At 49.7% G+C, this 22,718-nt stretch overlaps 1 protein-coding gene across 5 annotated transcripts in view; it reads left to right on the forward strand.

Annotated features, from left to right (window-relative positions):
* Positions 1 to 22,718, forward strand: part of TMEM51 (transmembrane protein 51) — a 48,921-nt gene that overhangs the window by 7,308 nt on the left and 18,895 nt on the right. The window contains exon 2 of one of the 5 annotated variants that reach the window (XM_057696994.1): positions 21,863 to 21,964. The exons of the other annotated variants lie outside the window; for them this stretch is intronic. The gene's annotated coding sequence lies outside the window, so the exon portion shown is untranslated. The remainder of the gene's footprint in view (positions 1 to 21,862; positions 21,965 to 22,718) is intronic. 5 annotated transcript variants of the gene reach the window in all.

Here is a 22,718-nt window from a genome sequence, read left to right on the forward strand (position 1 = left end):
TCCTTCTTCCACATGTTCCCCACTCCCACTGGCCTGGCTTATGTTGGTTAGGGTGTGGACATGGTTTCTAAAATACTCACACTTTCAGACTCCACATAGTACAGCTTCATTAGCTGCAGGGTGGTGTGTAGGGACTCTGTATTGGAGTTGCCTGTGGGTAATCGTTTTCAAACACCTATGAATGCAAATTATACTATGAGGGGTGGGGAGGAAGTTGTCTTTGGCTGCCATGAGCTGTCATTTTAAACAAATGTGCTGATAGTATCATGTGCCGGTCACTGAGCTGGTGGTGAACCAAAGAGGCCAGCTTCACCCCCCTAGGTGGGCCAGTCATCTCGGGAGTCACCATTACAATACAGCTGACCAGTGGCCAGGAAACTCAGGAGATTGAAGGAGTTGCTTTAACCCAAACTTAGAGAGTCAAGGCAGGATTTTCAGAAAGGGCGAAGTCTAAGCTGAAATCTGAAAGCGGAGCAGAAGGTCAGCACTCTGCCTGTGCAAAGGCCCAGTGGCATAAGAGAGCTTAATTCCCACGGGCTGATACTGGATGTGAAGAGCAGGGGTGGGAAAAACCATTTACTTGATTTCTTTCATTCAGCCAGTATTCACTGAGTTCTCTGCAGGCCAGGTGTTTAGGGTTTGGGGCGGGGGGATGTTCCATTAGGGAGACTCAGTCCCTGGAGCTGACACCTTATTGGGTGGGGGAAGGGGTCAGTAAGGTAGGAAGCAAAACCAGTGAAATGAACCAATAACCATATCAGGCACTGAACTGCAATCTTTGCTGCTTCCCCGCTGCCTGCAGGATCAAGTCTGGGCAAGGCCCTTCGCTTTCAAAGCTCTAAACACTGGACTCTTCAGCGTTCAGGCTCAGTTTACCTTTCCAGACCCATTCCTGCTGCCCCGATCCCTCTCCGCACCCCCAATGCTTTGGGCAGAAGGAACCAGGAACTGCTTCCCACCTCACTGTCCTCCCCCACCCCCAGCCATAGCCACAAACTTTGATGGTTTTTCTGTCTGGACTGTTCTCTGTCCCAATCAAAACTAAAAGAAAAATTTGGAGGGATGGGGGGTGTTGTGCATAACCCTCGTGTACATCTCAAAACTAAGAAACTCACATCACTAAATGACTAAGGGACAGACGTTATGTGGCTCTCACCAGTGCTCCCACTGTCATGTTTCTGCCCCAGGATCTAGTCCAAGACACCACCTTGCATTTAGTTTTCACGTTCTCTTCGTCTCTACTGATCTGTGCCCATTTCTCAGTCTTTCCCTAAATTCCATGACCTTGAGAGCGTTGATGAGTACTGGTCAGGGTTTTGCAGGATGTCCCTCACTTGGGGTTTGTCTAATATCTTCTCATGATTAGACTGAGGTTTGAGGTTTGGGGAACGAATACTGCAGAGGTGAAGTGGTCTCATGATATCATGTTAGGATTTCCACCATTTCAGCACGACTTATTGCGGATGTTAACCTTGATCATTTGGTCAAAGTCATGTCTACAAGATTTCTCCACTCTAAAGTTTCTCTAGCCCCGTTTTGGAAGAGGCTTTGAAAGCATGGTAGTATAAGGTCAAATTATAAAAATAAATTATTGAAAGTGATTGATAGCTTGCGCTCCTAAAATTACAAAACTTTGATAAAGCAAATATTAAACTGGAGCACATCTGGATGAGGGGCTGTTTTCTGGACACATACAGGATCTTTTCCAGTCAAAAAGGAGAGGCTAAATGCCCTAGTCAAGAAATGGGATAAAGAACAAATGCCATTGGCCTATAAGCACAGAGGGAAAAAAAAAAAGAGAAACAACATTCAACTAAAGAAAATGCTAATTAAAACAATGCCATCTTTGTTTCAACATATGAAATTTTAAGTGTTTTGAAAAGTTTAAAAATTTTAAGCTAAAGAAAAGGAATGCTAATATGGGGAGGTGCTGCTTTCACAAGCTCAGGGAGGGAATGTAAATTGGAAGACATTCTGAAAATGCATGTGAAAGCTTTAAGAAACATAGCAGTTTCAATACTAGGAATTTATCCGGAGGAAATACAATTGTATAAGGAGTTAGTTTCAACAATTTTTTTTTTAATAATAGCAATAAAATTAGACACCAACTGTGTGCCTGGCAGTCGAGGATTGGTTGTACACGGGTGAGTCAAAAAGTTTCTGCACTCTGGCTGTAGAATTTATTTTAATTAACTTTTAGAAAAGACAAATACATCATTTTTCAACCCAATCTCCTTGCTTTTCAATACACTTTGTCCATCTGTCAATAAGCTTCCATATTCCTTCATTAAAAAATGTTTTAGTCTGAGCTTCAAGCTACAAATGCACCACCATCTTCACTTCTTCATCAGAAGTGAATCTTCGTCCTTGTAGAGCTGCTTTCAGGGGACCAAACAGGTGAAAGTCCATTGGAGCAAGATCAGGACTATAGGGAGGATACACCTCAAAATGAAGTAATCCACGACAGACTTAGGTTTTGAAAAGTTTGTGTGAGATGGGTACCAAAGCAACTCATGGAAGAGCATAAACAGAAGCATTTGGATATCTGCAAACAAAATTTGGACCGATACTCTAAGGAAAGTGAAAGTTTCTTCAAGAGAATCATCACTGGTGACAAGACATGGATTCATCACTATAAGCCTGAGAGTAAACAGCAGAGTGTGGAATGAAAACATCCTCAATCACCGACCAAGAAAAAGTTTAAAAGTCATCCATCGGCTGGAAAATTGATGCTTACAGTTTTCTGGGATTCTCAAGGGTTAGTACTGGAACCTTATCAGGAAAAATGTTCAACAATCAACAGTGGTCATTACAGTGAGATTCTTATTGAAGAGCTGAAGCCTAAACTTCGGATAAAATGCAGAGGACTGCTATTGTGATCTTGCATGACAATGCACGTCTGCACACTTCTGCCCATACTGTTGACACTCTGCAAAAATTTCATTTTGAGATGTTAAAGCATCCTCCCTATAGTCCTGATCTTGTTCCAACGGACTTTCACCTGTTTGGTCCCCTGAAAGCAGCCTTACGAGGATGAAGATTCACTTCTGATGAAGAAGTGAAAACAGCGGTGCATTTGTGACTCACAGCTCAGCCTAAAATATTTTTTAATGAGGGAATATGAAAGCTTGTTGACAGATGGACAAAGTGTATTGAAAAGCAAGGAAATTATGTCAGAAAATGATGTATTTGTCTTTTCTAAAAGTTAATTAAAATAAATTCTACAGCCAGAGTGTGGGTAATTTTTGACTCACCCTCATATAAATTATGGGTCCTTCACGTACTGGAATATTCTTTAACCACTAAAAATTATAGTTTAGATGAATACTGATGATGTGCGAAATTGTTCACTATATATCAAAATTTTCGAAGGTCACAAAACCATATTGCAATAAGATCTCATTTTTGTAAAAGAAATAAAAAGTCTGTTTACAAAACACTCGAAGTCTGAACACTATCATAGATATTATCAGTAGTTACAGATGGTGGGGTAATGGATGATTTTAATTTTCTTTCTGCTAATCTAGATTTATTAATTTTTGCTTAATAAGCAGGCAGTGTTTTTGTAACAAGAAAAAATGTTTTAAATATCTCATAGGGTTTTTGTGGATCCCCTGAGGGTTACTACTAGGTAAGGTGCTTTGTGAGCCGTAGAGGGCTTTGCAAATATTAACCACTATTCCAGGTGATTCTTTTCCCATTTTTAATTTTGAGCATCTGTGCCTCCCTTCCTAGACTTAGGAAGCTGAGATAGGAGCAAGGTGGGAACCACAGCAGCTCCCTCATCTGTAAGTGTGAGAGCTGTCTGTTGTAGGCGGAATGTTTGTGTGCCCCCAAAATTCATCTGTGGAAGTCCTAACCCTCAATGTGATGTATTCGGAAGCAGGGCCTTTGGGAGATGATTAGGTTTAGACTAGGTCATGAGAGTGAGACTATCCTCATGGGATTAGTGCCCTTATTACATGAAGAGGAAGAGAGAGCGAGAGATCACCAAGGAAAGGCCACATGAGGACACAGCGAGAAGGCTGCCATCCACAAGCCAGGAGGTGAGGCCTCACCAGCCACCAAATCTGCCAACACCTTGATCCTGGACTTCCTGCCTTCCCACCTTCCAGTGGGACTGGAGCACCTACTGTGTGCCCCACACAGAAGCAGGAGCTTTACACACATAGCCTCAAGCAATCCTTAGCACAGCCTAGGAGGTGATGGGCTGTGGCCCCCCTTTACAGGCGACCCACAGAAAAGGCAGTTTCACATAATCTGACCTCATAAATGCAGAACTACGCTCTTTGAATCTGGGGGCAGCTGACAGGGGCGCTGTGGTGGGTGACTGTTTAGCCTCCATGGTATGTTCTTTCCCTCTACCCACCCCTGCATCGTTCTAGCACTTGTACGTCTTTATCACCTCCAGCCTAGCTCAGAGTCCATGTACACCCCCTAAACTTCCATAAGAAGGTTTTTCCCAGCTCCTACTCCCAGGACCACAGCTATATAGGGACCTGATGAAATATTAATAACACTCTCCCCTCCAATGTGGAACTCTAATGATCTGTGTTGAACAACCCAGTAGAGACAATTTGTCTTCTCTCCTTGAGTGATATTTTGCCTTTTCCCAACTAATGTGGGTTCAGCTCTGCTAGGAAGTAAGTTGAGTTTTCCCCATTGGTGACCCCACCCTTCCCCTTGTCACAGGAGAGGAAGTAATGATGGGTTATGTATAGTTCTTAACTTAAATAACTTTTTATTAATTTTTTGTTTAATTAGAAATTAATTTAACTAGAAAATATTTTTATACATGGTAAAAAAAAAAATCAAACCGTATAAAAGGACATCCAATGAAAATGTAAATCTCCTTCTCATCCCAGACCCCTAGTCTCTTTTCCCAGAGACAGCCATGGTTCATAATTTCTTGTATATGCTTCCAGAAATTGTCTGTGCATATATGATGCTTGTAAACACAGCATGTAGATATTCTCCTGAAAGTCAAACAATCAAGCATCATAGTTGTCTGGGTCATTATGAAATTGTTGAGTAATTTTAAACTCATAATAGGTGACTCTCTGAGTCCCCCTGAGTGTCTGTCCACACGTTCTCTTTTTTTTTTTTTCGTAATAAATACTTTACTTGTTTCACTACTTTCCGTCTTTGTGGAAATTCTTTTCTGAGAAGCTGTAGGGCCAGGGCCTTGTCACTGACCACTGGTCTAGTGGCTAGGATTCAGCGCTCTCACCGCTGAGACCTGACCTCAATCACTGACTGGGAACTGAAACCCTGCTTCAAGCCACTGTGGGCCGAAGCCACCCGAGATCATATTTGGTGCAAAACCCAGGAATTTGGGAAGTCAAGGTTACTCAGCATGGGAGGATCCCCCTCCAAGTCAGAAGAGACACCTCTGGAGTGTATCCTTAAAAACTGGAAATTTTAGGAACTTCCCTGGTAGCTCAGTGGTTTAGAATCCACCTGCCAATGCAGGGGACACAGGTTCGAGCCCTGATCCAGGAGGATCCCACATGCCTCGGAGCAACTAAGCCCGTGCGCAACAACTACTGAGCCTGCACTCTAGAGCCCACGAGCTGCAACTATTGAGCCCTTGTGCTGCAACTACTGAAGCCCACTAGCCTGGAGCCCCTGCTCCGCAACAAGAGAAGCCACCGCAATGAGAAGCTTGTGCACCGCAGTGAAGAGTAGCCCCTGCTCACCGCAACTAGAGAAAGCCCGTGTGCAGCAGCGAAGACCCAGCATGGACAATAAATAAATAAATAAATTATTAAACTCATAATAACTCATATCAGGATCTTCATAAGTGAGTTAAGGACCCACTAACCACCTGAAATTTTCTGTCAAACCTTCCATCTCTGCATTTTTCTGTGGAAGGTCAGTAGCTTTCATCAGATTTTTAAAGGGGTCTATGTACCCAAAAGCAAACACCAAAAAAAAAAAAAAAAAGGGAAGAAGCACAGCCAGTGGTATAAAAGAAGCAACCTTTTGCAGATAAACAGTAGATAAATGTGTGATTAGCTGGGAGACACAAGTTCTGAATTTATGGATCATTGGTGCTTAATTTGTAGTCGGAAGCTGATAGAGCCATAGGTTGAACAGGGCAGTGTGCCTGGCTGAGCCGCCAGGGATGAAATTCGCGGAGTTCTTCAGCCCTGGGTGTTTCTGCTGATTCATCGCATGTGGGGAAGTATGTCAGCAGCTTTAGAGCTCTTGTATGCTCTTGCCCAGTTACTGGCAACTGGGATGAAGTTGCCCGGTTACTGGGAAATTCTCACAGAGAGAAGCAGACGAACTTGCTTCCTACAAGAGAATTTCAGGTTGAAAAATACTCAAAAATTGCTTAGGGAAATTCCTGGGAGGCAGAGCCATATCCGGTTGGTCATGAAAGTCAGGGACATTTGGGGAAATATCCTTCATGGGGTCGATGTCCTTGATGGAGTTGCGGGGCTGGAGGGGCGGGGTGGACGGAGGGGGACAACCCAGTCTTCCCATCACCCCTGTTTTGGGCTGGCTGGCCGGCTGCCCAGAGGGTCTCACCTTACAAGGTATTTCTAATATTAGTTTAAATGTTCGTAGCAAATGTATTTACATGTATTAACCCCTAACTAATCGATCCTCATAAGAGTTCTACAACATGGGGAGGCTGAGCTCGGAGTATGCCAGTGACTGTGCCAACGACCCCACATCTCACCAGCTTAACAGACCTAATAGGTCACGGTCTAACGTGTTGGGTGGGAAGGTAAGATCTTTGCTGCACCCGGTCATTCAGGGCTGCCCGGGATCCTCCCTACCTCCCCACCCTTCCGTGCCGCCGCCTTGTGGGTCTCAGCTGCGATGTCCCCATCTCTGAGAGAGCTTCCTTGATCACTTTGCCCGAAGGACCATCTTCCCCCTTTACTCTTATGCTATTCTGTTTTCTTTCCAGAACATCTCTTGTTAATCCATCCCTCCACGTGTTTGTCTCTTTCAGTAGAAGGGAAGCTTCATGAGAACAGGCTTTGTCTTGTTCACACCTGTGCTCGTGGTGCCGGGCCCCCAGGAGTTGCTCAGTGAGCATTTGTTGAATGAATGAATGAAGTCAACAGAGATTTGTTGAGACTTTATGACGGGCACAGTTCTGTGCAGAGTTTGAGGTGTCCCAGAGATGTGTGAAAATGCCCCAAGGCAGCGATCAGAAGAACACAGGTATTAAGCCCTGTCTGCTTAACTTTAAATTCAGTTAAAGAAAGTAGGAATGAAAAAGACTCCCTTAGGACATCTGTGAGCAGCCTGTGGCAGTTGGCTGAGACAGATAACCTGCATTGACAGCTCAGAGGAGAGCTGCTTCCTGCTGGCCGGCATGGGGGAAGGGGAGTCAGTTGGATATGGAAGGAGGCAGGGCCTTCCTGGTTAGCTGGCGGAGGGGAGGAAGCCAAGGCAGAGAGCCTCAGAGGGTGCAGAGGCTGGGAGGCAGACCATGTGACCTGAGGGGTGACATCAGGACCGTTTCCCTCCCTCGGACGTGTCTGTGGCCTTGCACTGATCTTGCTCCTGGGAGAGAGCACGTTTTTGTCCACGCTGGGATCGTTGGTGCCTGGTACAGGGCCCTGCACACAGCGATCGCTCAAGGAACATGGGGAGTAAGATTGAGTGGGGCAGTCCACACCCTCCCGGGAGATTGGACTTTGTCCTGTAGGCCCTTAGGGACTCCCCTGATGTTTTCACAGACACAGTGGCTGATGAGTTGGCATGGCTGCACTTTCAGGCTGAGAAAGCCTTAGAGAAGCAGGTTTTAGTAATTCTCGCAGTCAAGCAGGCCTGAGGAGTAGGAGGGAGACAGGTGGGGGCGGGAAGAATCGCTGCAAAGAAAGGCTTTGGGAAGGAAAGAGAAACAAGTTTGGGGACCAACGGAATGTGCAAGTGGGCAGGAGCTGCAAATGCACGAGCCTGAAGGGCCGCAGCAGGGGGTGTTAAGGAGAGAGTCTGGCCAGACGTGAGGCAGCAGGGAGTGGTACGGATTGTGGCAAATTGGAACGCAGGCCCCTTCCATAGGACACAGCTGTGACTCAGCACCAGCTGCCTGTTATACGTGAGAACTGGGGCCAGGGTTACCAGGTTTTCAAGTTTTGTATATGAGATCACCATGGTCTCAATATTGGCAACTACTCTATAGTATATAAAATAAATAACACTTTACGGTCCAAAATAAGACACGTCCATAGGCCGGATACAGCCCTCAGGCTGCCAGTTTGAGACCTGGGAGTGTGTCTGAGTTGGGGGTAGAGTGAGGAGAAGAGAGAAGGTTCAAGGGCACTGAGATTTCAAGCCCAGGTCACCAGGAGAATGGTGGCATCTCGCACTGTAATTAGGAAGCCTGGAGGGGAGGGGGGCAGGGAAGGATGATGTTGGAGTGATGTGGACAAAGGAGGATGTATGTGATGTATGACGAAGGAGGACACAGACCAGCAAAAGCAGCTTTTCTGCAGAAACAGCTGGATTGCAAAGGCCATTGGTCAGAGACTGGAGGGAGGGCCTGGGAGTGTGGTTTTTTGGTGATGAGTTTGGAAGTGGTCTCTCTGGTACCTTCTGTAAGGGGTTCATTCTGTTTTGGACTTGGCAGAGGGTTTGCTTAAGATTTGTATCCTGCTAGGAGGCAAACGTCAGAACGCTGTGTTAGAGCCTTAGAGACACGGGTTTGAATCCTGGTTCGGCCCTTTGTTGTCAGGGACCTTGGGCAGAGTCTCTCCCGGGCCCCCCTTTCCTGGGTCTCTGTCCCATGTGGGTGAGAATGTTGGCCTTGACGGGTTGGGAGGAGGCGTCCCCAGCCCCCTACCCAGGTCCCTGTGCCCCACACAGGGCACTAAAATACTTGTCTTGCAGCAACCCTCACCCCTGCAGGACCCCGGCCTCCTCCCCTGGAATGAGGGGCTCAGACAGGGTGCACACGGGGCCCTTCCTGGTTCCCCTCATCCTGCCTGGGCTTCGCGAATCCCACCTCTCCCAGTGTGGTTGCTCCTCTTGGCCACCTAGAGCCACAGCACACCCTCAACCTCCAGAAGAACCTCCCTTCGCTGCAGGGGACTCTCAGCCCCCCGGTGGGGCGGGGATCCTGAAGGACATTAAGTGGCCGTCTCCCTGGTCAGGGCAGCCAGAGAACATCCTGCAGCCCTGGGCACTGGTTCAGGGGTGATTTTGTGTGACAAGGGCTCTGTCCTCATGGAGCTTCTGGTCTCTGGCAGGAGCGAGGGTGGCACAGGCTACTAAGAAGTAACACCAGACCACAGTGCTGTGGGCCCAGCTGATACCCCAGGTGTACTACGGGGCAGGCACTGGGCCACCCGGGTTGTTTTACTTGTCCCATAATAATACACTAAGGGTTGTTCCATTGTGACGCCCACTTTACAGATGAGGAAACTGAGACTTGGGGAAGTCACTAGCTCCCCTCTCTCCCTGGGTTGCAAAGCTGGGCCCCCCTGGCTCTCGGGAGACCCCACTGTTTAGCTGTTGAGAGCCAAGCAAACGGGTTATAAGGAGCGTCGTGGACAAGGTGGATTCAAGCTGAGACCAAATGGAGGGAGAACACAGCTAGAAGGAACAGGCAGGTGCACGAGAGAGCCATGTCCTCTGTGCCTGGGCCCTGTGCATCTGGGGGTGTTTCTCAGCTGTCAACAGTCACCAACTGCATCCCCCAAACCTAAAATGGAAGTGAGATAAGGTCCCAGTGATGCCAGGAGTACCAACCGGGTGAAGGCTGCCCGGCGTGGTGGTAAGTGCCCTACCTGTTCAAGCTCATGGCTTCCTCTGGCAGCCCCATTAGAGAGACACACTTCTTATTATGCCCTGTTTACGGCTTAGCTGAAATAACTTGCTCAAGTTTACCCACCCAGGAAGTGGTGTGGCTGGGAGTTGAACCTAGAACCTCCTAGCGCCAGAGTCAGAACTTTAAACCCTTGCAAAGGTATTAGGACTTTGCCAAGTTGACCCACAGGCCACGTGAGGCATGTGCGGCTGGAATCCCTGGGACAGAGCTGAGAGGCAGTCTTGGTGGAGGAGTAAATCAGTCCCTGGTCCTCCCTCGCCCAGCTCTTCGCTACAGCTCTTGCAAGCCTCAACCCCCACAACTGGGTCCTCCCACCTGCCTGTCTGCATCCTTAGGCCCAGCTGATGCCCCAGGCTCCAACTTGGTCCACACTCAGGATGAGGGTTCTGAGGCTTCCGTGAACTCAGGATCACTCAGGGAGCTTGCCAACAGCAGATCCTGGGCCCCATCCCGGATTCTGATTCTGTAAGTCCACAGTGGAGCCCTCAAATCTGCATATTTAGCAAACCCCACCCCCATCAGGAAGGAGATGCAAGGATTTTCAGATAATAGCGGGTCCCAAGTTCTGCTCCCTGACCCCCGTCTGCTGCTCAGTCAGCCACGCCACCTCCTTTTACACACCTCGGGTTGTTTAGCCCTTACTCCAGTGTCAGGATTAGTATTGCTGGTGTCCCCATTTTACAGATGAGGAAAGCAAGGCTCAGAAAGGTGAAGCGGTTTGCCTAAGGCCACCCAGACAGACCTGGAGTTTAATCACCACTGACTCTACCCACGTTGCTTTACTGCCTCTGCTAAATTGGCATTGGGGGTCCCTGGTGGGGTTTAGAGGAAGAGCTGTGGATGATGCATTTTCATTACATTCAACCTGTAGACAATGGAGAAAGAGGCATAACCTTAGAGTCTCAGCAGCCAGGACACCCCTTGCATTATCTCCACAGGCTTTCCAGCCCTGGTGTGAACAGGTAACGCCATTAGTGAGAACTCAGAGTCGGTTCAGCTTTCAATGCTAGACGTGAATCAAAATGTGGAATGACTCAGGGATCATTGGATACGAAAATGGATTCCTCTGAGGTTACTCAGAGCAGGTCCGGTAACCTCTGGGGGCTTCTCCCCCGGATAGAGGGCTTAAAAGAGAGCAGACTAGGGAATCCTCCCCCAGCTGGGCTGCAGCACCTGGAGAGAGTGTGAAAGTAAATGCTTCTCCTTGTAACCCATTAATTCCACTGCTGGATATTTATGGAGAGAGAGGCCAACAGCAGCCCACCAAAGACTTTTTTTCTTTTTTAATTTTTATTAGGGTATAGTTGATTTACAATGTTGTGTTACTTTCAGGTGTACAGCAAAGTGAATCAGTTATACATATACATATATCCACTCTTTTTTTTTTTTTTTTGGCTACATCAAGATTGTTGCAGCATGCAGGATCTTCGTTGCAGCACGTGGGATCTTTTGTTGCAGCGCGGGGGCTCTTCATTGTGGCGCACAGGTTTCTCTCTCTAGTTGTAGCACACAGGCTCCAGAGCATGGGCTCAGTAGTTGCAGCGCGTGGGCTCTCTATTTGTGGTGTGTGGGATCTTAATTCCCCACTAGGGGTCGAACCCATGTCCCCTGCACTTGAAGGCAGACTCTCAACCACTGGACCACCAGGGAAGTCCCCTATCCACTCTTTTTTTCAGATTCTTTTCCCATATAGACCATTACGGAGCACTGAGTAGAGTTCCCTGTGCTATACAGTAGGTCCTTATTAGTTATCATTTTTATATATAGTAGTGTGTATATGTCAGTCTCAATCTCCCACTTTATCCCTCCCCGCTGACCAAAGACTTATACGAACGTTCATAGCAGCTTACACCCAGCAATCCAAAGGAGAAAGCAGCCCGGGTGGCCACCAGCAGGTGAACAGATAGTAAACTGTGGTGTAGCCAAACGAATTACAGACACAGGCAGCACCGTGGATGAACAAAAGAAAATGGACAGAGCATACACTGTATTGGTCCACTTATAAATTTCTAGTTCAGGCAAGACTAACCTATAGTGACAGAAAGCAGATCGGTGTTTGCCTGGGGTGGGGGTTGATTGGAGGAAGGTGCACACAGGGGACTTTCTGGGAATGGCTTGTATCTTGATCTCAGCAGTGGCTACATGGATATATGTTGTTAAAACTTATCAAACGGGACTTTCCTGGTGACACAGTGGTTAAGAATCCACCTGCCAATGCAGGGGACACGGGTTCAATCCCTGGTCGGGGAAGATCCCATGTACCACAGAGCAACTAAACCCCTGTGCCACAACTGCTGAGCCCACATGCTGCAACTACTGAAGCCCCTGAGCCTAGAGACCGTGCTCTGCAACAAGAGAAGCACTGCACTGAGAAGCCAGCACATCACAACGAAGACCCAATGCAACCAAAAATAAAATAATTTTTTTAATTAAAAAAATTAAATTAAATTTTTAAAAAATTTATCAACCTGTACAGTAAGATCTGTGCACTCTGCCAGATATAAATTATACTTTAAGTAAACAAGTAAATGCCTCCACCCCAGCCCTGGCAGCTCAGGGTCAGCAGTCTTGGGAGGGGCCCAGGAACATTTTGCATTTTCAATAAGACAGCGTCGACCCTCAGCCTGGGATGGGCACCTCAGACTGTGATCGCTGAAGTCTCTTCCAGCCAGGACAGTTGAGTCTTTGAAGATGTCGAGCATTTACTGTTAGTCTGGTTTTAAGTATAAACCTAGCTGGAGTCAAAGTCTGGTCCCGGGGCTGAATCCTGCAAGAGCAGTTCTAAGCCGTGGACAAAGCAGCCTCAGTCACCGGGCTGATCCTGGCCGTGTGCCGGGCATCACAGGGTCTGCTGTGCTGGGAACAGAGGGCAGGACTCCTGCACGGGACTGGACTGTGGACGTCTGCCAGTCTCTGGGCATCGGGCAGAGCTAGACAGGCCCTCTCTAGGTTCTGCTTCCCTGCCCTCCAGAAAATCATAACTTTGGCTGTGCATTGAGGAGCTGTTGTGTTATATTGTTTTCTGTACACGTTGAATTTTATGAGAGAATGTTCTTCGGCGCCTCAGCTCAAAGTCAGACTAGGCTTAAGTCCCCCATCTCCGCATTTAGCTGTGTGTCTTTGTGCAAGTGACTTAACCTCTCTGCGCGCCTCATCTGTAAAATGAAGATGGCAGTACTTCTTCACGGTGCCTTAAGCAGGGGAAACATTTAGTAAATGTTGGCTGGTACAATTATTACCACCTAATTTAATGCTTATAATAACCCTATGGGTATAGGTGCTATTCTTATCCTCAGAGCAAAAACTGAGGCTCAGAGAGGTCAAGTCCCTGGTCCAAAGTCACACAACCAGGACTTTGTGGAGCTGCAGTTGAACTGGGGTCTGCCTAGCTCCTGAGGCTTTTCACTGCACCACACTGCCATCAGCTTTGTGGGATGGGGATCAGTACAGAAGACCCCCATGTACTGGAATGAGACTCCATTTGTGGTTGAGCAAGAGATGCGCCCTCCATCAGGAAGGCTGTGGTTCTGAAAGTGGGTTTGCATCTGGGCTCTACCAACTGTGGAACCCTGGGCAAGCTGCTTAACCACCTCAGTTTGCTCACCTGTAAAATGGGGATGCTAATCCCGACCTTAAAAGGCTGTTGTGAGGATGAAATGAGTTCAGTATGTGTATGACACACAGAATGGCACCCAGCACACGCTAAGCCCATAAGCCTGGTCAGCCGTATTTACCGTCACTGTGAGGTCACATACTTCTCGTTTTGTACCTGAGCCAGCTGGGGCCCCAGCTGCAGGAGGATGGGATGTTGTCCTTCATGCCTTCGAGGAAGTGACACGACAGTCCCCAGGGCGGCCTGTGGCAACAGGCCGAGCAAAGAGCCTTTTGAACCCTGTGCAGGGAATCTGTGGTTAAACCCTCTCTTGGATTCTCTCATTTTAAAAACTCAAAGCCTTGTTCCCAGCCTTGTCCCATGTTTTCTAACCATCATGTTTCCTCCATTGGAAGAGGTTCAGGGCTGACAGTCACTGTCATGTCTAAACGGGTGGCAGGCTTCCCGCCGCATTGAAGCTGGTTCTCAGATTGGGAGATGGGGTGGCAGCAGGTGCTGGACAAGACTAAGTTCAAAGTGGACAGACAACCCTCTTGTTTGTTGATTTTGTGGATTTTGTTTTTGTTGTTGGGTTTTTTTGTTTGGGGTTTTTTTGTTTTGTTTTTTGTTGTCTACATCTTGGGAACCACAGTGTGGGTTTCTCAAGCTGCTCTGTTTCCTTGGGGTTGAAAACAAAAATAAAAGGCAAATCATCAAACCATGACATCCAGCTGCCTGCATGAGACTCCACAAGGGCTGGTTTATAAATGAAAAATGTGTGACCGCACTAGGCTGAAAGCAGAGGGGCCAACAGCACGACACATCTCTTCTGGATTCCAAACCCTGCGCTCATCTTGGCCTGAGGAGGTGTCAGTCTGTCTCTCTGAGCCTTGGTTTCCTCATCTATGAAATGGGCACAATTGTGGTACCCACCTCATGGGGCTGTTATGAGATGAGGCAGTGAAGGTCTTAGCCCAGTGCCTGGCACACAGTACAGACTCAACAAGCATGAGCTAATGGGATTATTGGTTTGCCAGGTCCCCTCTGAGTTGAACTGTTCAAGCTGTGGGTCTCTCACCCACTGGCTGTGTGACCTTGGGCTAATTACTTCCCCTCTCTGAGCTTCAGGTTCTTTGTTTGCAAAATTGAGATCCTGTGTTCCCTATGTAAAGCCTTGCCCTGAGGATTAAATTAAGGAAGATAACTCCTACAGGCAGCCTGGCACTGTCCTTAGGACATTCAAGTGATTGTGCTGACAGTGTGATGCTGGGGACACATGGCCTTGACTCTCAGGGAGGTCAAACAGGGTCGTAAGCATCGCCCACAGTGTCCCAGAGCTGTGATGCGGGGGGTACCTGGTACATCCCCTAGTGCCAAGGAACATGGTTGATGCTTCTTGGAGTGAGGGAAAGGCCAGACACTGGTTACTTACCAAGTGGTGGCGAGGGGTGAAGGCGTATCAGCCAACAGAGGGCACAGAAGTAGCGACTGTTCTTTAGCTTGAGCGGCCTCTGGGTCTTCTCTGTTGGGCTTGTTTCTGGACTCATGTGTGGAAGCACCATGTTTCATAGCAACAGTCTTTGGGAACATATGGATAGACAGACCTTGCTTACACAGATTCCGGATACAAAGATGTTAATTTACCCAAAAAGCACATGAAGGGATTGTGATTCCCCAACAGCAGAATTCTTTATTTTATAGAAATATTCACCAGGAAATTCTTCTCTTTGTCAAGCACCCCTCGTGCATGTAACATGCTGTTTGACTTATGAATAAGAGGGGAGGATTGTGCAGTGGCAGCCAGTGTAGTTACAGGGGCCAGATCCCTCCCTACCCCACCCCAGGTGGAACCCCTACTCTGCCTGTTACCACCTATGAGACCATGTGTCATGTGCCTCTATTTCCTCATCTGCAAAATGAGGATGATGATAAATAGTACCTGTCTTACCTCACAGGTTTCATGAAAAATTAACAAGATAATCCCTGTATAGAAGAGTTAATGCCACAGAGGAGGGGCACAATACTTGTGGCTATTATTAATTCCAAAAATATTTGCAGAGCATCTTCTATGTGCCTGGTACTGTCTGCCCTGTACCTGCCCTCGTGGAGCTTACTGTGGGGTGTGGGATATGGGGGGAGAGGGGTAGAGACAGACAAAACATAAACAAACAGGATGACTTCAGGTTGCCATCACAGCTGTGTCCCAGACCAATGGGGAGCTAGGATGTAGGATCACGTGGGGCAACTGCTTGCAAACGTTTGGCTTGGAACGCCTCCCTGTGATAGTGACATTTAAGTGACAGATGAGAGGGAGCCAGTGATGAGGGGTGGAGTGGTTGGAGCACGGGCTATGGGGGAGGGGCAGACCAGAGTAGCTCTTCACAGACTTGAGATGCACCTGCACCTCACCTGTGGCAGTGCACGTGCTGCTCTGACTGGTCCAGGCGGACTTGAGATTCTGCTTTTCTCACCAGCTCCAGGGCCACCAAGGCGGCTGGTCCACGGACCACACTGTGAGTGGCCAGGACCGGAAGACAGAAGGAGCCAGGGTCCAGGTGGCAGAGCACCTGGAAGGAAGGTGGGGAGTTTGGATTTTATTCTCAAAGGCAGTAGGAAGGCAGGCAGGAGAATGACATGACTGAAGGACGCTTCCAGAAGCTCATTTCGGCTGCTGAGTGGAGAAGGCTTGCTGGGGCCAGGGTGGCAGCAGGGAGGCCAGGTAAGAGGTGATGCAATTGCCCAGGTGACTGTGGAGCCATGGAAGAGGCAGGAAGTAGGTTTGAGAACTTTGGGCGAGTAGACTGACAACACTTGCTGAGGTGTCGAATATAGATGTCCTTAATAATCCTTTTTTTTTCTTAATAATTTTAATAAGTATTCTTGTATGTGCCTCATTTAAAAATATTTTAAACCAATGGTCTAGAGCAGTGGTTCTCAGCCAAGGGTGTTCTGCCACCCTATCCCACCCCAATCCAAGGGACATTTGGCAATGTCCCAGCTGGGGTCAAGATGCTCTTGGCGTGTGGAGACCAGAGATGCTGCTAAATAGCCTACAATGCACAGGACAGCCTCCCAGCGAAGAATTACGGGGCCTAACATGGCGATGGCGCCGAGGTAGGGAAACTCTGGTACAGAGGCGTAGAAAGCCAGATACGCACAGCCCCCTCCTCTCACCCCAGCCCCACAACCCACAGAGAACCCCTGTCACCAGTTTGCTGCACAACTGTCCAGGCGGTATTCTGTGCATATACAGTACACAGATTTCCTGTAAACAGTGTCACCCCGGAAGAGATGAGGGCATAGGGAGTTGCTCAGAACCTGGGAGTGCCGAGGCAGCACAGAGGAGAGCATCTGTTTGTTTTGCCAGATCCCTTCTGTTCCCACCCACTGAAGGTCACACCCAAGGGGAGGGGGGAAGGAGGGGAGCGGGGAGGGCAGGCAAGTGGCTGAAAACCGTATTCCTCTGTAAACCGTGATATTCTTTCTTTTCTCCAAAAAGCACTCTGAAAACGGCACATTGTGAGGCAGGCAGTCTCTCTAACTGGGCCTCACTCATGAAATCTAGAATTTCAGTGCTGGATGTCATGTTAGGATAATCTAGCCCCACCCAATCTCTTATTTCAAGATGGGAAGACTGAGACCCAAGGCTTTTTATAAATGGAAAATCCTTTTATAATATCTCTTCTTAATTTACTGGGATTTTAATTTCAGATTTCCAATGTAACGTGCAGTGACAGCTTCTATTCCTGATTATTTTTTTTCTTGACACATCTATATGCGAGGCTGGTTATGGTGGCTGACAAGGGGATGTAGTTTAGCCGCGTCGTTCCTAAACCCTGTGTGTAGACCCCGGCCCGTCAGCGATATACATTTCATCAGTTGACAGCAAAAGGAGAAAACTAAGGACAATGTATTCAACGTCTCTGAAATCAAAATCAATTTTACTTTAAGCATGTGTCCTATACTCCAACATTCTCTCCTGCTATTTTTACTGGTACATGGGCCTTTCTGCTCCGAAAGGATGGCAGTAGCAGAGGGGAGGATGCTTTCTGTTCGGGGTTTTGTTTGGTTTCAATGCCCTTACTAGGTGGCAGAGACAGGTTGCAACCCAATGGCAGTCTTCTCAAAAGAGCAGAGTCTGCTGGTCTGTGAACTCTGAGGTCTGGGAAGTACTGGTTTCATCTCTTCACTGGCTGAACTGAGGGCAGGGTTTGGTGTCGTTTTCAAACACCTGCCTTGGAGCCTCACAGCTTTGGGGGGGAGGTGTCTCAGTGCAGCCGCAGGTATGGGGTGCTGCTGCGAGGGGCCCGCCTCCCATCACCATGCTCCTGTCCTCTGCGAGGCCCCAAGGAGCCCCCCACGTGGAAAGACTGATGCCCCACCCCTGGAGGACCCCGGGTGAGGACCCTGCAGGTCGGGGAGGTCAGCTCTGGCAGCAGTGAGGGCGCCTACACCTGGAATCCAGCTGTGGTCTCCACTGGCCCATCCTCTCCCCATCCCACCCCCAAGCGATTTGACCCCTGCCTGGCCAGTGAGGGGGCTGGGAACCTTAGTGAGGAGGAGGTGCGTTAGGAAGCCTCCGGGGAATCCTCTGTACCTGTTTTCCCAGATCCTTCAGGCGGAGCAGAGCCTGAGCACCAAGCTAAGGTTTGGCCTTAGACTCCTTGGCACTGGGGAGCCCCCGAAGGCTTCTGAGCAGGTGAGAGAAAGAATGAAAGAGGCTGTTTTCTGAAACTCAAAGTGGCAACAGCATGCTGGAGTGACTGGACAGGAAGGCAGGGTTGGGGCAGGAAACCACGTGGGCACAGGGAGGTGTGGCGGGCTCACCCCAGGGTGGCAGCCGTGGAAACAGAAAAGGAGGAAGAGTGGGCGGGACTTGGCCCTGGGTGAGGGAGACCCCGAGTCGTGGGTGAGCAGGGTTTCCAGGCCTGATGAGGAAGATGGTGACTCCGCCAACATGGGGGACCGCAGAGGTCACGGGACCTCTCCCAGCCTCAGTTATGTTATCTGCAGAGATCAGGTCATGGGGAGGATGCCGTGAGAGCGTGCATGGAAACTGCGTGGAAATCAGCCCAGGCCCCAGGGGAGCGGCAGGCAGGGGCCAGGGGCCATGGGGAGCCACAGAAGGGTCTTAACGCTGGCGGTGTGATCACATTTGCCTTTGGGGAGGAGCCCCCTGAGAGCAGTGGAAGAGGGCAGGCCGGGAGGCAGGGAGGCCATGGAGGAAGCCCTTGTGGCCAGTATCCAGGTGAGGTACGAGGTCAGCCTGGACCAAGCAGGAGGTGGTGGGCCCTCCAGCAGCGTGGCCTTTCCCCAGGGCCCAGCTTGTGTCTTGTCCCCTTTATGTTCGGCCAAGCACCGTGATGAGTGCGGAGTGGCAGGCGTGGGTCCCGGCGACCCCGCTCTAGGGCTCTCCGTGGCTGTCTGTGCACACAAACCTGCGGCAGCTGCCAGGAAAGCAGAGGCCTGGCTGTTTGACCAGAGAGGCAGCGGCTGCCCAGTGGGACCATGAGGCCCACCTTTCCTTTCAAAGATTGCCCCACCCGCACCCCCAGCGCCCCCATCCACCCCTCGGCCCCCAGCAGTCTCCCAGGAACCAGGTCTTCATTTCTCTGGCCTCTCCCCTTCTTTCTTCCGCCTCCCGTGCTTTCACGGTGTCCACTCCATTTTGTTCACGTTTCTCTCCTTCTTTGGGTTGTTCATGCCCCTTTATTCCTTCCTGTCCCCCTCCCCAATTTGTCAGCCTTCCTAGTTTTTCTTCTCTTTTGCCCCTCTTGGGCGTAAAGGCTGAGGACAGGTTGCTGCTGATGGCTATCTCGGTGGCCGGCACAGCGCCTGCCCACGGGGCACAGACGGCACCCCCTCGGGCGTGTGTGCCTGTCCCCTGTCCCCACGTGCCCTTCCAATGCATTCCCTTCCTGCTTCCTTTTTTGCTATGTGCGGATCCGTTTGCTCGCTGTACATTATAACCTTGGCAATAACGTTTTCAAGGACAGGCCTGGTTCTCCTGCTCTCTATTTCCTGCTAACCACCTAGAGGCATTCCCAACCCTGGTGATTTATGACAACCACTATTGGGTGGTGTGTTCTAGGGCAGTGCCCTGGGGACAGATGTGCCAACTTTCAGCCCTGTGACAGTGTCCCTCCTCGGTCACGGCCACGGGCATAGGCCTCTGTCAGTGAGTGACCATGACTGTCTTCCTCAAAACATTCCAGCCAAGGAAACAGACCCAGTAACCCTGGAACGAGCTCTTGACTCTAACCCCATGTTCCAGAACTCCCACTTGTGGCCTGACCGCAATCCGAGGGGACATGGGAGGCGGATGTCCGAGTGGAAGGTGGTGGCTCCGTCAGCCCCAGCGCGCCTTGGAAAAGGGAAGGTTGGGGGCAACTGGCTGGTTTGGTTTTGGTTTTGGTGTTTAGTCATTATTTTTTTTTTATCAGGCAAAGAGTGTATGTATCGATTCATGCAGCAAAATCATTGGTAGACCCAGCAGGATTCATGGGTTTACGTCTTACTCTCCGTCTCAGTTCTTGTTTCCTCCATGCTGGCAGCCTCTCCCCTTTCAAGGACCAGCAAGCCTGGGGGCAACGTCTTGTCCTTCCAGCAAACCCAGCAGGGGAGGGCCCTGAAGGAGAGAGGGGACTCCCCTCACCAGTATTTCCTCAACAGTAGAGAACTGAGTCTTATTGGTCCTAGATGGGCCGAGGCCCAACCACTGGCAAATAGGAAGATCTGACTGGCCAGGCCTGGCCACACCCAGTCATAGAGCCAGGAGAAGGGGCCCGGCACTCAGCATCTGTGCACTCATCCAGGTAGCCCTGGGCAGCCTGACTCCCCCAGCCCAGCGTGGTCCTTCCCCTGGGCCTCCAGTGACCCTCATGGGTCACAGGCTCTGGATCACTATTCCCAGGGTCCCTATAGAGACTTCTGGAATAATAGTAAGCATCCCTCTGGTTACCTCTTTGGGATTTTCCTATTTGATAGTGGAGTTTTGTAAAGAGAGGGCAAACCTGTGGGATGTCTCTCACCAGGTGGTTTCTCTGAGATGCCTGTGGCCACATCCCTGTGCTCCTGGACTACTGCCTGGCCTGTTGTGGGTGTGCAGCTAATGTTTGTGGAATCAGTGACTGGAGGGGGACAGCAAGCCTTGCTCCTGCCCCTCAGGGCCCACCCTCGCCAGGCAGCACCATCCATCCCTGCCCAGCTTGTTGGGGCCACTAAGGAAGTAGCACCTACTTTTATCATCATTATAATTATTGGTGGTGGTGGTGGTGGTGGTGGTGGTGGTGGTTACTCTTGTAATTGCATGGCCATTGTTACTGTTCAGCCTAGCCGTTTCTTCCAGCTCAGGGAGCAGTCTTGACCCTTGATCACCCTCACCTGCTCTGGCTGCCTTTGCTTCAGTGATAACGTTCTGTACCAAATGCGTGGCGTTACGATTCCTCAGGTGATCTTCAGATCTAAACACTCTGCAGGGTAAATTAAGGCCCAAACCTGGGAGATACTTAATTAACTCCTGCGCTGTCCAGGGCCTTTGTGGGGCAGAGACAATGTGGCTTAGCTCCTAGCCTGAGGGGACAGGGGACGCGACCCACTGATGCACTGGAGACCCTGACACCCACCGTGGGGCTCCCGGGTGGATGATCTGGGTTCGAATCTGGGCAGAGCCTGTCACCTCTGACTGGTCACCACCCCCAGCCCCCTTCCCTCCTCCTACAGTGGGGATGAGGGAGCAGCCAGAGAGCGTTTTGATGATTCCAGCTACAAAGATGATATGAGACAGTGGCCAGCCCAGTGCTCGGGCCCAGGAAGGGCTCTGAGTGCGGGCGTCACAACCCCCATCCCGGTGCTACGGCAGCTCAGAGACGGGCAGAGTCCTTGCACGTGAGGCAGGGCTTCAAGCAGCCCCGTGAGCCTTGGGTCCCAGGGGCTGAGCGAGGAGGGGAGAGGCACCGGGTCGGTACTCAGCCCGGACCCTTAGCTTGCAAGCAGGTTACTTAAGACACTGACGTGCGTCTTTGTCACTCAGTGGTCCTGGACACGCCCGTTCCATCGCTCAGCAAATCTGATTCTGATATTAGACAAAGGACTGCCAGGTTCATGGAAGCAGCGTGTAGATGTTTAAAAACCCATTCTTTAAAGCACGGCTTGGGGACAGGTGAGAGGCAGGATTTTAGGGGGACTCTGGACTCAGACTATCTGGTTCACAGCCTCTCTCTGCTACTTATGAACGCGAGGCTTTGGTCACGTCACGTAACCTCTCTGGGCAATCGTAACACGGGGATGATGGCAAGGTGTTTGTGAAGATTAAATGAGATGATCCAGGCTCAGAGGAAGCGTTCAATGCATGTTAGCTATTATTATCATGATTGAAAGATACAGGCTCTGAAAACAAAAGGCCCTCTTGTAAAATGTATAATCCCCCACCCCACCCTGCCTTTGTAATGGTACACCTTGTCTATATCCAGGTGCTCCTGATATCTGAGTGGGGATGCTTTTTCTGGCAGACAGTTGGTGAAAAGCCAGTGGACCCCTGAAATTCTACAGGATCGTGCCTGGGGGCCCTTATGGTATGCTGAATAGCGAAATTATGAATGAAGAATGACCCTCCTCTCCCACATCCCAATCCCAGAATCTGTGACTATGTTACTTTATATGGTTAAAGGGCCTAGGCAGATTCACAGTGTCCAAGTGGTCATGATGTAGTCACGAGAATCCTTGCAAGTGGGAAGCAGGAGAGTCAGAGTCAGAGAAGGAAATGTGATGAAGAAGCAGAGGCTGAAGATGGGAGAAGGGGCCAGAAGCTGAGGAATGCAGGCAGCCTCTAGAAGCCAAAGCAGGCAAGAAAACAGATTCTCTCCTAAACCCTCCAGAAGCAATGCAGCCCTGCTGATACCTTGATTCTAGACTTGTGACCTCCAGAACTGTAAGAGAGTAGATTTGTGTTGCTATAAAGCCACTAAATTTATGGTAAGTTGTTATAGCAGCAGCAGGAAACTAACAGCCCTTCGGGGGCGGGGAGAGGGGGATCCGTAGGTGTTTATCAGATTTTCACCTGTGTTGATGGATGATGAACCGTCACTGGTTCCCAGCATCTCACCTGGCCCAGGGAGCCCCCTGCTGGGTGTTACCGCAGCCACTTTCCCCACCTCCTCAGGCCTCCGTGTTCTCACTGAGCGCATCTGAAATACAGGTGCATTTTTCATCACTAATTTCTTCTCTGGAAAGGCCTCTGAGAGGCCCCATAGAACAGCCTGTCCTGTCACCCTGGGAGCTCCCCAATCAGGGCCATTACAGGTGCTCACGGAGCGTGCCTCCCCTGGT

This window comes from Hippopotamus amphibius, chromosome 1 (genome assembly GCF_030028045.1).
Source record: "Hippopotamus amphibius kiboko isolate mHipAmp2 chromosome 1, mHipAmp2.hap2, whole genome shotgun sequence".
Classification (NCBI taxonomy): domain Eukaryota; kingdom Metazoa; phylum Chordata; class Mammalia; order Artiodactyla; family Hippopotamidae; genus Hippopotamus; species Hippopotamus amphibius.